Genomic DNA, 17,384 nt, shown 5'->3' on the forward strand with positions numbered 1-17,384 from the left:
CCCAGCTACTCAGGAGGCTGGGACATGAGAATCGCTTGAACCCGGGAGGTCAAGGTTGCAGTGAGCCGAGATCATGCCACTGCACTGCAGCCTAGGCAACAGAGTGAGACTCTGTCTCAAAAAAAGAAAAAGAAAAGTAGGGACCATTTCTTCCAAAGTGGGAAGAAAGCAGGAGACTCAAGCACCTACTTTCCTCTTACATCAGGCCTCTACCAGGTCCTCAGATCATGTAAAAATAAGGTGAATAAAACTCCCATTCTCCAGGTTTGTCATCAATTTCCTGTTTCTCCAAAAGTTCTTCTTCAGCTTTCTTCCAGGGTCTTTCTCTCTCAGAAGTCACATAGTTTCCTTAGGAGACTCCAATTTTTTTGTGGCTATTGTTGCCCTCTATCTAATCCAAGGGTCTGAGACAATTCTGAGAAGACACAGAGCACCTGCCAGAATCTTCTTTGTCCTCAGACCTAGAGGAAAATCTTTTAATGCATGACATCGCACACAACCTTGTGCTTTAGACAAAGACTTGCTACCTTGGGACTGAAGAGCCAGAAAGCCTGAAAACTGTGGCCGCCAGGATGAACCTTCATAGAGGATCCCTGGGAACTGCTATGGACGGACTTCACTTTGTGTTGCCTCTAGATAAAGGAAAACTCTAGCCCCAAATATACTTGGGAAATTGTCCTATGACCTGTTCATGAAAGGAAAAGATAACTTTTCAAATTATTTAATAAGAGATATTAATCCATTCTTTAACAAAACATATTGAATGACTGCTGTGTGCCAGGCATTAGCATACTAATGAACAAGACACACCCTGCTCTCATGTAGTTTACAAAATGATGCAAGACAGTGTAATAGAAATATCGTAATATGGGATGATAAGCCCTAAAGAAGAGCATGCAAGCCGCAAGCGTGCAGAGTAAAGTGAATTAATCAAAGGAGGGACTCCAGATGTAAGAGGGTCAGGGGGGCTCAATGTCATCACTCCAAGCATAAAAAGAATTTTAAGGGTGTGTAACACATGTTTTTCCAAAGCAGCTGCACTCCTGTGCTCCCTGACTCCTGGGTGTGGACTCACGGGTCCACATCTTCATAGACTCCCAGAGCTAGATGGTTAGATTTCCCTCATTTGTCCTCAATCTCTTCATGTCCTTATTCAACAGAGAAACAGGGAAGGAAATAGGCTTACCGCCTAAGAGAATGCCCCAATTTCCCTCTCTTCTTGCCAACTTCAGTTTCCTGTCCTTGGTTAATAGGTCATCCCTCCAAAATGAAAAGCTAAATTGATGTTGAAGAATGATTTTTAAAAGGGTAAAATCATGACTCATAAAGATAAAAAACACACACATTAAAGAATTTATTTAACTTATTACTAATGCAGGAACCAGGTAGAAGGTACAACTAGTTCAAAGGAAAATGTAAAAAAACAGACATAGAGACATCAGGAATATTGAAATTTTCAAATGGAGTCAAAACTGGCTTCCTTCACATTTGAGAAATTAAATGAATCTCCACCTGGTGGAATTTATTTGTATATCTATAGACAAGAGTTATCTTGCATTGCTATCAGTTATCTACAACTTACAGAATCTGATAGCATCTTGGAGGGGAAAGTAAAGTCTGATTTGTTGAGACCTTGCCTTGAAATTTGGCATAAAGCCTGTCTTTCAATGGGGAGGAAAGGTAAAAGAAGATTAGGTGAGGATAATGATTGGTGGACACAGCAAGATGAGGATGTTGAGGGAAGGGATATCTTGGGATATCTGTTGATGTTTTCTGTTCAAGAGTTGAAAGGTCTTCTGAGAAGTTCCCGTAATGAACTGTGTTGGTCATGCTTCTCCAGGGAAACAGAAACAGAGAGGTGTTTCTTTTTAAAGAACCAACTCATGCCGTTGTGGAGGCTTGGAAGTCCATAATCTACAGAGCAGGCTGGAAGGCTGGAAATTTCAGCAGACATTCATGTTAAAGTATTGAGTCTGCATGCAGTCTGGAAGCATTTTTTTCTCTTCAGGACCTCAGTCCTTTTTTCTTTAGACCGTCAATGAATGAGATGAGGCAGAACCACACTATGGAGAGTAATCTGATTTTCTCAAAATCTACTGACTTAAAAGTTAATCCCATCTAAAAAGTACCTTTCACTGCAACACTAGACTGGTGTTCGACCCAACAACAAGGTACCGTAACATAGCCACACTGAAACTTAACATTTATGATAACATAGACAATAAAGCTGCTTGCAGTTTTTATCTTCCTGAACATGAGTCCTCTGGAGCAGTAAAGTTATGCTAATAAAGACAATGGAATAGGAAAGTCATGCTAATATACACAGTTGGCTGTGTGCAAGTAGATGATTTTGGTTCTCAACTTTTTTTTTACATTACAGCTTACATATTGTCTATCATATCTCTGTTATCATGGCATCTACATTGTTTGCATCCATGTTTACAATCATTATTTAGATTAATTCTCTGTTTGATTTTATCCAGTCTTTTCTGTAATTTGAGTTGGCACATAATGTCTCTACCCTTTCCCCCCAGGAGGCTCTCACAGCAAAGGCCTCATGTACCCATGATAAGGAGTTTGAACTTTTTCCAATAGGGATCTGTGGAAAACATCTTGGGTCGCTTTGGCCTGCAAGTAACACCAGAAGGCCCAAGTAAAAGTGGCTTACATGATAAGAACATTGAATATTCTTACATAATAAAAAGTCCAGTGGTAGAAAGCTTCAGGAACTCATCAAAATAGGGCTCTGGGTCACTGTCTCCCCATGACCACAGTATGGGAGTCCAAGTCCAAGCACTACGGCTTAAGCACACAAAGCCCCAAACAAGGAAAAGGGATGTTTCTCTCGATGTGCCTTTTATATGAAGAAAGGATATATTTCTCCAAAACCCTCAGAAGTCTTCCCCTCAGGTTCAGTTGGTCAGAACCAGGTCATGTCCCCATGCCCTAGCTGTAAGGGAGTCTAAGAGGGCACATATTTGACACTTTCAGCATCTTTAATGGGGGACCAGCTCTACCACCGACCTGGATAGGATAGCACTGGGGATTGCTGAGGAACAAGCAACTAATAGTATATGCCACAGATGGGCTTTGAGCAGGAGAATATGTGGTGAGATCTGCACTTGGAAGACATCCCTGCTGGCCACATGGAAGAAGGACTGAAGGAGGCAATAAACAGGTGACGGAGGGTAGATGGAAAGGCAAATTAAAAGTAGGTAAGGGGAGACGGTGGAGCATTAGTGGCCCCAGATGAGCAAAGTTCTCCATGCACCCAAGTGAGACACCTCTTGAAACTCACAAAAATAGTAGAGGGACGCTTTCAGGAGTCATAATGCTACATGAGCCAGTGACTTCTGTGTTACTACAGTGCCTAGTTACTACAGTTACTACAGTGACAGAATCCCTTCTCAGCCTGCCAGCTGAAGAGGCCTGGGAAAGTTAGGGCTATATCAGACACGTTGGCATTCATTTCCCTTAAACTTCCAATGACAGTTAATACTGAGCTGCTTTATGTTGGAAACCTCAAAAAGGCTTCCTCAGGGCCAATTGACGTAAATGTTTAAACAGGTTTATAGAACAGGATTTCCAGAAAGTCTTTCAGCCTAACCTATCAACAGCTGTCATATCTACACGCTACCTGGAAAGATTTTTCAAAAGACCAAGACATTAATCTCTGGCCTCTGAGAGTTTGTTCCTGGTTTGAGGAACAAGACTTATACACACACAGACTGTACAAGATAATGTTCTGATTAGGGAAGTTGTGGTTGTAAGGGACTAAAGCCAATACAAATAAAGGGTAGGAGATAGGAGACTGTAAAAATCCATGCCGGCCAAGGGTAAGAAAGGAAGTTCAGCAGAGCCTCATGATACCAGAAATTGCCAGGAGCTGAAGCCCTTCTTTCCGCCTCAGGGGAACATGGTTGTTTAGGCCCATATTTCTCTGTATGGATTCCACCCTGCTGCTTCTTTAAAAAGAAAAACAAAAAACAACAAAAATAAACCCAGCCTTTTCTACTTACTATTCCTGCACAAGGCCCAAGGTGACCACCCTAGTACCTGGATCTATGTGACACCTACTTCTATCCAGCACTTGACAGCCGACAAACCACAATGTCTGTGTCCCTGAGTTCAGCCAGGAACTAGGCCATGTTGTTGGCAGATAATCAGCCTCTGAATGGGGCTCCCCAGGGTCAGATGCTGCTCTCTGCTGCAATCAGCTATATTTGGGGTCTCAATCAGTGCAGGCAGAGAGCGGATACCAGATACGTCTAGTTAAACAGCCAAGATGCAGTACATACTGAAACGGATACCCAGACAGCTTAAGAAACTAAGGGTGGAGGGTCTGTGGAGTCAGAGAGGGCATATGAGGGCGTTTCCTGATTATGAGACTCTGAAGTAGACATGTTACTCATTTTTTTAAACATCATCTCCTTGTTTTGTGTATGTTTTTCCAAGAAGATGGAGTCAGATACCAAAAATAGAAAGGTAAAGAGCATGCAGCTCTTCCCAGGCCGCAGAGGAGCAGCAGGTCACTGGGAACTGTTTCTCAGACCATGTTTTCTGGGTGTCCTAAGGGCCCAAGTCTCCTCACCTCTCTGAACCTCATTCCCTCATCTGGAAACTGAAGGAAAAGATGTAAAGCAGCTGAATTAAATCATTTCTAACGTCCCTTCCAGCTGTGTCATTCTGTGATTGTGGCCTTTTTCCTTAAAGGAGGTGTTGTAAAACTAAACGAGTGAGAAGCAAGTCTTATCCTAGAAAGAGGGCCTCATTACTTTTTGCTGTGGTACACTGTTGTCAGCATTAATCACTTCTCATTTTTAGAAAATAATGTGCAATAGAAGGACCAAGATCTTAACTGTGAGGTATAGTTAAAAAAAAAAATAGGCTAGGCGTGCTGGCTCATAACTGTAATCTCAGCACTTTGGGGGGCCAAGGCAGGAGGATCACTTGAGGACCAGGAGCTCAAGACCCCCCTGGGCAACAAAACAAAACCCTGTCTCTACAAAAAAAAAAAAAAAATTAAATTAGCAAGGAATGTGGGAGGGTGCACTTATGGTCCCAGATACTCAGGAGGAGGCAGAGGTGGGAGGATTAGTTGAGCCCAGGAGGTCAAGGCTGTAGTGAGCTTTGACTGAGCTACTGCACTCCAGCCTGGGCTAAAGAGCAAGACCCTGTTTTTAAATACATAAATATAAAAATAACTCACAGAAGGAGACCTCCATTCTCTGCTGCAGTCTGTTCTGGTAGCAATGGAAGCAAGGACGCAGGCACACCCTTTGCTTGTCACAGCTGAAATGCCACTAGCCAGGAAAATCTGACTGTGGCTTCAGCGAACTGCCACTAATGCGCCTGGGCTGCTCCCAAGTGACTCTGGGGGCTAAGGGAAGAACTGAGGACTGAAAGGATGGGGGTGCAGTAAATTGATAATTAGGAGGTTTATGGAGGGGCCTCTGAACTTCCAACCTGACTCAATTTCTCAGCTTGAAGCAGCCGTGGCTCCCTTGGCTGTTCACCTAGAAGAGGCAGGTTCCTGTCTTGGAGCTACTGCAGCCACTTGGCATCCCTCAGAGCCCAGCTGCTGTGCGTGACCAGCATGCAGGGCTCCCTCATATGGGAATAAATTTAGCTTGACCTTTAGGAGAAAAGGGAAAAATGTCACCTTCCTAGCACAGGTGGTAAGAAGGTGGCCTCTGTGATGAAGAATAACCTCACTGTACAGCTTTTCAAGGAGGTAGAGAAAGGCTCTAAAAAAGAGCTGGGAGTGAAAAATTGAGGCCACAGCAAAGCCACACAGCATAAAGTTTAACTCCTCCCCATGATGGTTCCGTAAGTCCCATTTTCTCGGGATCTGATTTCTCTCCTTTCCTTCCAACCATTTTTGGAAATCTCACTGACTTAGAAAAACAGCCAGGGCCTTGTGTGTCATTAAACTGGACTTGGCAAGGAGGCTGGCAGCACTTACCAGATGATGCCATTTTAAGGGGTGGGATCCAAAGGGATAGGTTTCTGTCCAAGCAGGTGACCAGGACAGCTTCCTTGGTGGGACTTTGAGGGGATGAGGATAAGCAGGAGGGATTCAAGTGCTTTCAGTATCCTTCACCCACAAATGGGCACCATCCTTCAGAGAGAACTATGAGACCCAACCCTGGTGAGAAGCCTTGGTCCTCTTTTTAAGACAATCCCTCCAGTCTGAGAGACATCGGTTCCATTGACCTGGACAGTGCTTAGTTGATAATGACAAATGGAAAGCAATCCTCCGACCAGAAAAAAGACTGTGTCGGGTAGCTGGGTCTTGAGGCAGGTGACGTTTCAGTCAGGGCACACCACAGCTTGAGGCTTTGCTGGTCCCCTTGGAGTGGCTGATGGTGTCTTGGAGTGAGAAGGAAGGCTGGGACTCCCTGGAGAGATGCTCATCTGGCCTGAGTGGACCCAGAACGGTGGCCAGCTGTCAGGTTGGAGTTTATGGGACACAGGAGCTAGAAGGTGACTTCTTCCTCCCTTCAGCCCACACAGAACCTCCCAGGTTCACCTCTTCTATGAAACCCTCTCTGATTACTTCAATCTCCATTGATTTGTTCCCCCTTTGAACTCCTAATGGAATTATTGTTCCAACACTTAATGGGATCATAGAGCTGGGTGGACGTTACTTAGAGACTATCCATTGTATTGAGGGTTGAGATGAAGGTATTTCACAGATGAGGAAATGATATCACAATATTATGAGGGAAATACTATGTAACACCCCCATTTCATGGCTGGGAAAATTCCCTAACTGATTCTTAGGGAGGTTAAATAACTTGACCCAGAGTCCACAGGCAGTGAGAGTCATAGCCCCTGCTCTAAGCACGGCCATCGTATCTGCCTCCTCCTGAGAAGCATGCATAAGCCTGGTGGCTCGGCAGGGAGGGTGAAAAGTCCCACAGATTCAGAACCAACCTTCCTTCCTTCCTTCCTTCCTTCCTTCCTTCCTTCTTTTCTCTTTCTTTCTCTCTCTCTTTCCTTTCTTTCTTCTTTCTTTCTTTTCTTCCTTCCTTTCTTCCTTCCTTCCTTTCTCTTTCTTTCTCTTTCTTTGTTTCTCTTTCTTTCTTTCCTTCCTTCCTTCTTTCTCTCTTTTTCTTTCTTTCTTTCTTTCTTTCCTTCCTTCCTTCCTTTCTTTCTTTCTTTCTTCTTTCTTTTCTTCCTTCCTTCCTTCCTTTCTCTTTCTTTCTCTTTCTTTCTTTCTCTTTCTCTCTCTTTCTTTCTCTCTCTCTCTTTCTCTCTTTCTTTCTTTTTTTTCTTTCTTTCTCTTTCTCTCTTTCTCCCTTCTCTTTCTTTCCCTTTCTTTTTTTTTTTTTGAGATGGAGTTTTGCTCTTGTTGCCCAGGCTGGAGTGCCATGAAATCTTGGCTCACTGCAACCTCCGCCTCCCGGGTTCAAGCACTTCTCTAGCCTCAGCCTCCCAAATAGCTAGATTACAGGCACCTGCCACCATGCCCAGCTAATTTTTTGTATTTTTCGTAGAGACGGGGTTTCACCATGTTGGCCAGGCTGGTCTCGAACTCCTGACCTCAGGTGATCAACCCACCTTGGCCTCCCAAAGTGCTGGGATTACAGGTGTAAGCCACTGCACCCAGCCCAGAACCATCTTTCGTAAGACTGCTGCCCTTCTCCAATTCATTGATTTGTTCCATCCACTTTCTCATTGGTTACACAACAGGAGGGACAGTGAAGTTCAGCATCAACTATATCGGTGAGCCTCATTCCAGTCATGACTGTGACCTTGGACAGCATCATGAGCCAAGAAGACAGAACTGATTCAGCAGGGATGGGCAGAGTCCAAGAGTAATTCTCTTTTGGCTGTGATTCATTGCAGGTGGGCGGAAGAGAAAGCAGCGAGGCAGGGAGGTGGTATAATGTGGTGGAAAAGTACAAGGATTCTGGAGCCAGATGCCTTGGGTTCTAAACCCAGGATTCTCTACTTACTATCTGTCTGACCTTGGGAAAATTACATAATCTCTTTATGCTTCTGTTTTCTCATTTATAATATGGGAATGATAAAAATATGTACCTCATAAGATTTTTACAAGGATAAAATGATGTTGTATTTATAAAGCTTTTAAAATCATATCTGGAATACATTAAGTGCTATACAATGTTTGTTAAATAAGGATTAACAGGAGGACAGCAAGAGAAACTGTTAACAGAGTGAACAGACAACCTACAGAATGGGAGAAAATGTATGCGTCTGATAAAGGTCTAATATCCAGGATTTATAAGCAATTTAAATCAATACGCAAAAAACAAATGATCCTATTTAAAAATGGGCAAACAACACGAACAGACACTTCTCAAAAGAAGACACACACACAGCCAACAAGCATATGAAAAAATTCTCAATATCACTAATCATTAGGGAAATGCAAATCAAAAGTACCATGAGATACCATCTCATGCCAGTTAGAATGGCTGTTATTCAAAAGTCAAAAAATAACAGATGCTGGTGAGGCTGTGAAGGAAAGGGAATTCCACGCTGCTGGTAGAAATGTAAATTAGTTCAGTCATCATGGAAAGCAGTCTGGAAATTTTTCAAAGAACTTAAAATAGAACTACCATTTGACCCAACAATCCCATTACTGGGTATATACTCAAAGGAATATAAATTGTTCTACCATAAAGACGTGTACATGTGTATTTTCATTGCAGCACTATTCAGAATAGTGAATATATGGAATTAACCTAGTTGTCCACCAGTGGTGGACTGGATAAAGAAAATGTGGTACATATACACCATGGAATACTACACAGCCATAGAAAAAAAGCCATGTTGTTTGCAGCACCATGGATGGAGCTAGAGGCCATTATCCTAAGCAAACTAACACAGGAACCGAGAACCAAAAATCACATGTTCTCACATACAAGTGGGAGGTAAACACTGAGTGCACAGGGACACAAAGAAGGGAACAACAGACACTGGGTCTTACTTGAGGGTGAAGGGTGGGAGGAGAGTGAGGATTGAAAAACTACATATCAGGTATTATACTGATTACCTGGGTGACAAAATTATTTCTACAACAAATTCCTAGGACACACAATTTATCCATGTAACAAACTTGTACATGTACCCCTTGAACCTAAAATAAAAGTTGGAAAGAAAAAAAAAAAAAACAAAGGATGGACAGCAAACTACATCTTACCTTAAAACTTTAAACCTCTATCCTTGGTGGTATTGGTTGGAAGTGGGGACTGTTCACAGGTGCTGAGTTGGGGAGCAGTTGGGAGTAAACTAGCTCGTGCTTATGCCATGAGGCCATAAAGGGCAAGTGCTCAGGAAGGACAAGCTTTCCCTTGTCTGATTCACCCCTCAAGTCATATTCCAAGCACCTAGTAGGCAAGAATTGTGTTGCTTTTCAGTTTTCACCCCCATAGTGACTGACACAACTGGGGAATAGAACAGATACATAATAAATACCTGTTGAATGACTCTCCCACACATTCCTTACACTTGTCAGCCTCCGGCCTTGCTTAATTCCACATTAAGTTTTACCTAGATGGTGGCAGGTCTTCTAACTGGCCTTCTCATCTCTATCCCCTGTTGCATCTGACACAGGCTGCACACAGCTTCTCAAATAGCCTTCCCAGGGCACATGCCACTCCAGTGCTCAGAAACCTTTGATGACTTGCCCTCTCATAAGGGTCTTGGCCTAGAATTCAGGCTCTGTATAACCTGTTCTCAGGTGACACTTCTAAAACTGTTTCCCTCCACTTTCAGTAGCTGTGCTCACACCACTACTTCCCACTATGGACATCTCCTACTTCTCCATGTTTGATCTGTCCCTCATCTCCATATGTTCAAATTATGCCCCACCTTCAAGATTTACTCAAATGCTCCTTGATCCCTCCAGCTAGAAGGGATTTCCCTTCCTCTGAATTCCATAGTCCTTTGTACCTACCCTGCTTATCATCATATTCTGGCCTGTCTTATAATTATTTAGGAAGACAAATTACCTTCTCTTCTGTAAGAATGTAAGCTCTTCAGGGCAAGTTGTGTGTAATCTATCTTTGTATCTACTACAGGATCTAGAAGTGTTCCTCACAAATGCTAGGCACTAAACAACTATTTTCTGGATAGATGGATGAGTGGACAGATAAGCCCACTTGATGCTGAATAAAGTTTCCGTGGGGAATCTTTCTTCTTACTTTATCAGAAGACATTTTAGTCCCAGAATCCACATTCACTCATGAAGTAAGGGATGGAACTGGGACTCTAAAGCACTAATTTTGCTTGACTTGACGAATGTGTTAGATGACCTCCAAATTTCAAGATGGTGCCTTAGAAGGCAGAGAAGTGAAAGAGGGAAAGCCCAAGTCCAAGCCCTAAAGGAAATCCCTCTCTCCTGGTCATATTCAAATTCACTCACCAGGATGCTTATGACAATATGAATTGTCCTTTGCCATTAGAAACTAGAAAATACCACTCAAGAGGCGAAATGCCCCACAAAATTGAAATTATTTACCAGTCACTGGAGGTGCTGAGCTTAGAATTCATAGCTGAGAGGAAAAGGAGGGAAATATCATCAAGTATCAGTTATGATGTTATGTAAATAAATAATCTGTCCACAAAAGAATTTTGTGAGATGGGCATTACTTTCCCCATTTTACATGAGAAAACTAAAAAAGATAAAGTAATTGCTCAAGATCACATAGCTGGAAGTGGTGAAGACTGGATTTAAATCAACTCTGGCATCCAAATCCCTGCTCTTTGCAAAGCAATAATGTCATACTCTTGGTTAATTCTCATTGCAGTGTCACCCAAGTTAGATGATGTGCTTCCTTATGTTTATGCCTTGGATGCTCCGTTGTTCTTGGTGGCCTCTTCTTTAACATCTCCACTGTATTAGTCACGGTATTAACCCTAATTGCTGTAACAAATCACCTCAGAATCTTAGTGGCATAACACAGTAAAGGCTCATTTTTCACTCATATCATAGTTGGACACAGTTGGGCAATTCTCCTCCAAGCAGCAACTTAGGCATCCAAGCTTCTTCCAGCTGGAGATACGGCAACCTTAAACATACGGCTTCCACTGTTACCATGGAAGAGGAAGAGGGTGGGCTCGAGTGCACATGATCAGGTTTGGAAGTGTTATTATGATCTCATTGGCTGTGACTGAGTAATACAGCCTCAACCTACTGCAAGGGAGAATGGAAAATGTAATCTTCCTGTGTGTCCAGGAAAAGGAATTAGAGTTGGTAAACATTCATCAGTCCCTGATATACCTATTGTATCAACCAGGGTTCTCCCAGAAACAGAAGACATGTCTAGCAGGGATTTTGAATTTAATGGAGGTAATATTTACAGCCGTGTGAACAGGGTTAAGGCTGGAACCTATTGAAGTTGTTGAGGCATCCAAGGATTAGAAAAACAGGAAGTTTATACCACTGCTAGTCTTGGGACAAGTAGAGGGAACCATGCTATCAGAGCCTAGTAAGAGCTGGAGCCATGGAAGAAGGGCCTTCTGACAGGTACAATGGCTGTAGAGGGATACACCCACTGTCAGCACTGCAACACTTAAGCAGAAAGAGAGTGGAGGAAGAAATACCCTGATCTCTGTCTCCTTCTACCTCAGGCTCCTGCCAATGCCTCCCTATGGTTAAAGCCAACTGGAAGCCACAGAGTAAGAGAGCCTGGGTGATGCAGTCCACAATGGTCAGCCTCTGTGGCACAGAGAATGGCAGACAATGAATCTTGGGGATGCAGAGTCAAAGAATAAACAGCACACTGAACCATTCCATCTAACCTCCGCTCCCTGAGAAGCATCATTGTCCCTTGGGCCTTTCCCTGTGTGTTAAAACTGGAACTCTCTATGAGGAGAGGTCCAACACTGAAAGGACCCCTGTTCTGAGAGATCTTGACACACTAGGCCCTGAATCACAGCCCTCCACTCCTTTCCAGTGTCACTCCCTCTGTCCTTCTCCACCTTCAGCAACCAGCCCCTGGAACATACATCGAGTTGGTTCTGTGTTGATTGTGATTAACTGTGCAGATACACTCACAGGAACTCAGTGCTCTTGCAGGGCCTGGAGAAGCAGCTGCAGTAATTACTGTGAATTTCTGAAATGGAGACTAATGGTGCAGGTTCACATCTAAAATGCTTTTGATCCTCTTCATCATTAAAAGGCCATTAAAGGTACAACACATATATTACCAGACATCAAATCTACACTGATGTGAAAAGAAATTAGGCCAATAATTGTTCCCAAGGCCATTATCTCCAGTGAGTAAGGGCACATGGCACCCTTTGTGGTTTTACAGAAGGGCTTTCATTGACCCTGATCGGTTTAAGCTAGATAGCATTGATTAAGTACGTACTATGTGCCAGCCTAATCAGATATCTACTTCTGTGACTACCTGATTTAAACTGTGACTTTTAAGAACTTGCCCTCTGGCTTACAGGCTGAACCTGGGGGAAAAAAACTCACAGACCTTGAAAGACCACAAAAGTTTGTGGCAATAGCAATGAAAGGGTCTGCATAAAATAGTGACCCCAGCAAGAGAGGCAAAACCATCATGTGTAGAATGATAAAACAGAGACTGCAGAACCATCCAATAGAATGCTTTGCAGGGAATAGGTATTCAATCCATATCAGTTTAATTAAGAAATTAGCCAATTGCTCAAAAGAGTCTTTCTTTACAGGCTTAATATAAGGATAGAAATTAAGTCATTCTTATTGGCTTAGGTCCTACTTTCCCTTAACTACCACCAAAGAGATTCTCCACCCAGAAGACTTACTCTAGGGTAAGCTCTCCTCAGCTAATCCCCACATCTATATTCCTAATCATCTGTCGGCACCCAGAAGACTCATCTACCACCCCATCCGTGTCACCATTGCACCTTCGGTCTGGTTTCTCATTGTCACTCCACTCCACTTGTCACCCAGGTGAGGTTAGAGGACAACAACGTGGTCCTTATGTTTCTAGGTCTTCCAAGATGGGAAAGAGGATGAGGACAGGATTCAGAGAGGAGAGGGAACTCTGGGATTCACGGGGCACTGACTTCTCCAGAGAAAAGACTGAGGGCAGAAAACAGTGCAGAAGTAAACAGTGATAGAGAAAGAGAGCCTCACAGAGGGAACATCATTAAACACGGGACGCATGGCTTCTCAGCTCTTAAAGCCTTCATAAGGATATCTTTGGAACGATGGCAGACCCAGTCACTGTCAACAAAATGGGTGAAAAGAAATAGGTATGGGTTTGAGCTCAGCCTTGGTCTCCTGGAGCCCCTCAGCCTCAGAAGCTGAGGCCTAAATATGACTGGAGCCTATGGAGAGGGTGATGATTGCAGGCGCAGAAGAGACCAGGGACAGAGAAGTCATTCCTAAAGTACAGGTCATCCTTGTATCTGAGGCTACCTTCACTATCAATGGGCTTAAATGTCCACTAATAGGGGGCTGGTTAAGTAAATGATGGTTCAGCTATTTATTCTAATTCTGTGTATACCGATACAGAAAGATCACCAAAAAAAGAAGTATAAAAGAAAAATACAAAGGGGCACAAAAGGTAGTATGATATGTTGTACTACCATCTATGTAAAAAAGGAGTAAAAGAATACATAACTATATGTTTGCTTATATAGGCACACATTTTCTCTAAAAGATGTGTAAGAAGCTAATAACATTGGTTGCCTGTGGGAAAATGAAGTGAGTGGCTGGAAGTCTGAGGCAGGTGGGAGAACTTTCACTTTTATATTTTAAAAAATTTGAATGTGGCCGGGCATGGTGGCTCACGTCTGTGATCCAGGCACTTTCAGAGGCCGAGGCTGGCAGATCATGAGGTCAGGAGATCGAGACCATCCTGGCTAACACGATGAAACCCTGTCTCTACTAAAAATACAAAAAATTAGCTGGGCATGGTGGCACACACCTGTAGTCCCAGCTACTTGGGAGGCTAAGGCAGGAGAATCACTTGAACCCGGGAGGCGGAAGTGGCAGCGAGCCAAGATTGCGCCACTGCACTCCAGCCTGGGTGACAAGAGTGAGACTCCATCTCAAAAAAAAAAAAAAAAAAAAAAAAAATCGAATGTGACTATTATTTATTCAAAATATAAAATGAAGTAAAATTGCTTTTAAGTGACTGGGGAAAGGAACTATCATTTATTGAAAGTGTATTAGGTACTTTGCATATGTTGTCTAGTTTACTTCTCTTAATAATCTTATCAGGTGCTTTTATTTGTATATAATTTTTTAAAACTCACAAAAGTAACACATAATGCAGCAAATCACACACATTTGCAAAAAACCACTTTTAATTCCCATTACCCTCAGAAATAACTATTGTCAACATTTTGGTGTAGTCTTTTTATAGTTTTATAGTTGTTTTTATAAAAACTGAATTATAGTGTTCATACTGTTTTTTAACTTGTTTTTCTCATTTCTCCCCATATCATGAACATCTTCCCTTGTCAACGCTATTCTTCTACAAGGTAATTTTAAGAGGGTGCATGATATTGTTTCATATGGATGTATCACAATTTTTCAATGAACTCAGCATTTTAAAATACCATTATGAACATTCTTTTATACATATTTTATATAGCTCTGATTATTTTATAATCACTTTTTCCCAAAAGGATTAAATAACTGCTTAAGTTCACATGGCTAATAAGAAGTATAGCTGAGATTAGCACTTGGTATGTCTGCCCCCAAAACTGGAGTTCTTTCCACTACCCCACACTACCTGGGCCTGCTTACTAAATGGTGGGTTTTTAAGATGTGGTTGAAGGGAAATGTTCTAAGTATTGTTGCACTGCTTCTGCAGGAAGATGTTTCAAGTGAATATGACAGCTTCCTAGAGGTGGGGAAAGTAAAGCTCAATGTTACCAGAGCTGTGCAAGCCTCCCTTCTCACAGACGAGACTTCGAGGAGGTCATCTGTGCAGGGCTGTTTGTTGTTAATTTAGCATCATCATCCCCCCTCTCCTAAAATCTCTGCATTTCAGGAGAGAAGCCTGGAACTACATTTCTGAGGATCTCTCTTCCTATATGGTACTGGGTTATATTCTCCCATTGACAAGCACATACTTGAGATTTAAAGCAGAAGAGATGTCATATTTCTCTGGTGGCAACTGGGGGCAAATATATAGGCAGATGGCAGAACTGAAGTTTGCATTGATTTCTGGGTAAGATTCTGCAAATCACCTGCTTTGGTAGTGCAAGCAGCTGAGACTGAAGTGGCTTCTTTGAGATTCCAGCATGTTTCAGTTTTTTAACCTATAGCAGTGGCTACCCTGACCTTCACTCCCCTAGCTTATCCAATGTTTGTCTAAGTCAGACTCCATATTAAATTGTTTCTACTTGAAATACCAAAATGGCTTCCATCTTCTGACCATCCATTACCAAGATTTTAGATGAGAAATATGGTCTTTCTGAAAATCAGTGAAAATATTTGTTGACCCCACAAAAATGATTTACAAGGCCAATGTGCTGTGTGGTTTCTTCATCTGTTCAGGTCACTTTTTTTCAGATATGCTGCACTTACTCAATAAACATTAAAGGAGCAGATACCATGTGTCAGGCATCTGGATAGCGCTGGGATCAGAGATACACACATAGTCTAGTAGGAAAGGCAGCCAGAACAATCAACAATACAAGTCATTGGCCAGTGTGGTTAAAGCCAATTGAGCTAAGTCTCATCTGTGCCCTATCTAAAGGGTATGGAAAATTACTCATGTATGAGAAGAATCAGTATCACAAAATGGTCATACTGCCGAAAGTCATTTACAGATTCAATGCTATTCCCATCAAACTACTATTGACATCCTTCATAGAATTAGAAAAAGCTATTTTAAATTTCATATGGAACCAAAAAAGAGCCCATAGAGCCAAGACAATCCTAAGCAAAAAGAACAAAGCTGCGGGCATCGTGCTACCTGACTTCAAACTATACTATAACTACAGTAGTATTTGGCTACAGTAGTCAAAACATCATGGTGCTGGTACAAAAACAGACACATGGACCAATGGAACAGAATAGAGAACTCAGAAATAAGACTGACATCTACAACCATCTGATCTTCAACAAACCTGATGAAAACAAGCAATAGGGAAAGGATTCCCCATTTAATAACTGTTGGTGGGAGAACTGGCTAGCCATATGCAGAAAACTGAAACTGGACCCCTTCCTTACACCTTATACAAAAATTAACTCAAGATGGATTAAAGACTTAAATGTAAAACCCAAAATTATAAAAACCCTAGAAGAAAATCTAGGCAATACCATTGAGGACACAGGCACAGGCAAAGATTTCATGATGAAAACATCAAAAGCAATTGCAACAAAAGCAAAAATTACAAATGGGATCTAATTAAACTAAAAAGCTCTGCACAGCAAAAGAAACTGTCATCAGAGCGAAGAGACAACCTACAAAGTGGGAGAAAATTTTTGCAACCTATCCATTTGACAAAGGTCTAATATCCAGAGTCTACAAGGAACTTAAACAAATTTACAAGAAAAAAAAAACAACCCCATTAAAAAGTGGGCTAAGGACATGAACAGATACTTCTCAAAAGGAGAGATTTATGTGGCTCACAAACATATGAAAAAAAAGCTCAACATCACTGATCATTAGAGAAATGCAAATAAAAACCACAATGAAATACCATCTCATGTCAATCAGAATGGCAATTATTTTTTTTTTTTTTTTGAGGCGGAGTCTCGCTCTGTCGCCCAGACTGGAGTGCAGTGGCCGGATCTCAGCTCACTGCAAGCTCCGCCTCCTGGGTTTACGCCATTCTCCTGCCTCAGCCTCCCGAGTAGCTGGGACTACAGGCGCCCGCCACCTCGCCCGGCTAGTTTTTGTATTTTTAGTAGAGACGGGGTTTCACCGTGTTAGCCAGGATGGTCTCGATCTCCTGACCTCGTGATCCGCCCGCCTCGGCCTCCCAAAGTGCTGGGATTACAGGCTTGAGCCACCGCGCCCGGCCCAGAATGGCAATTATTAAAAAGTCAAGAAACAACAGATGCTGGAGAGGCTGTGGAGATAGGAAAGCTTTTATACTGTTGTTGGGAATGTAAATTAGTTCAACTATTGTAGAAGACAGTGTGGAGATTCCTCAGAGACCTAGAACCAGAAATACCATTTGACCCAGCAATCCCATTACTGGGTATATACCCAAAGGAATATCAATCATTCTATTATAAAGATACATACATGCATATGTTCATTGCAGCAGTATTCACAATAGCAAAGACATGGAATCAACCCAAATGACCATTAGTGACAGACTAGATAAAGAAAATGTGGGCCGGGCGCGGTGGCTCAAGCCTGTAATCCCAGCACTTTGGGAGGCCGAGGCGGGCGGATCACAAGGTCAGGAGATCGAGACCATCCTGGCTAACACAGTGAAAC

The sequence above is a fragment of the Trachypithecus francoisi genome, unplaced genomic scaffold (assembly GCF_009764315.1).
Source record: "Trachypithecus francoisi isolate TF-2019V2 unplaced genomic scaffold, Tfra_2.0 Lachesis_group3, whole genome shotgun sequence".
Taxonomy (NCBI): Eukaryota; Metazoa; Chordata; class Mammalia; order Primates; family Cercopithecidae; genus Trachypithecus; species Trachypithecus francoisi.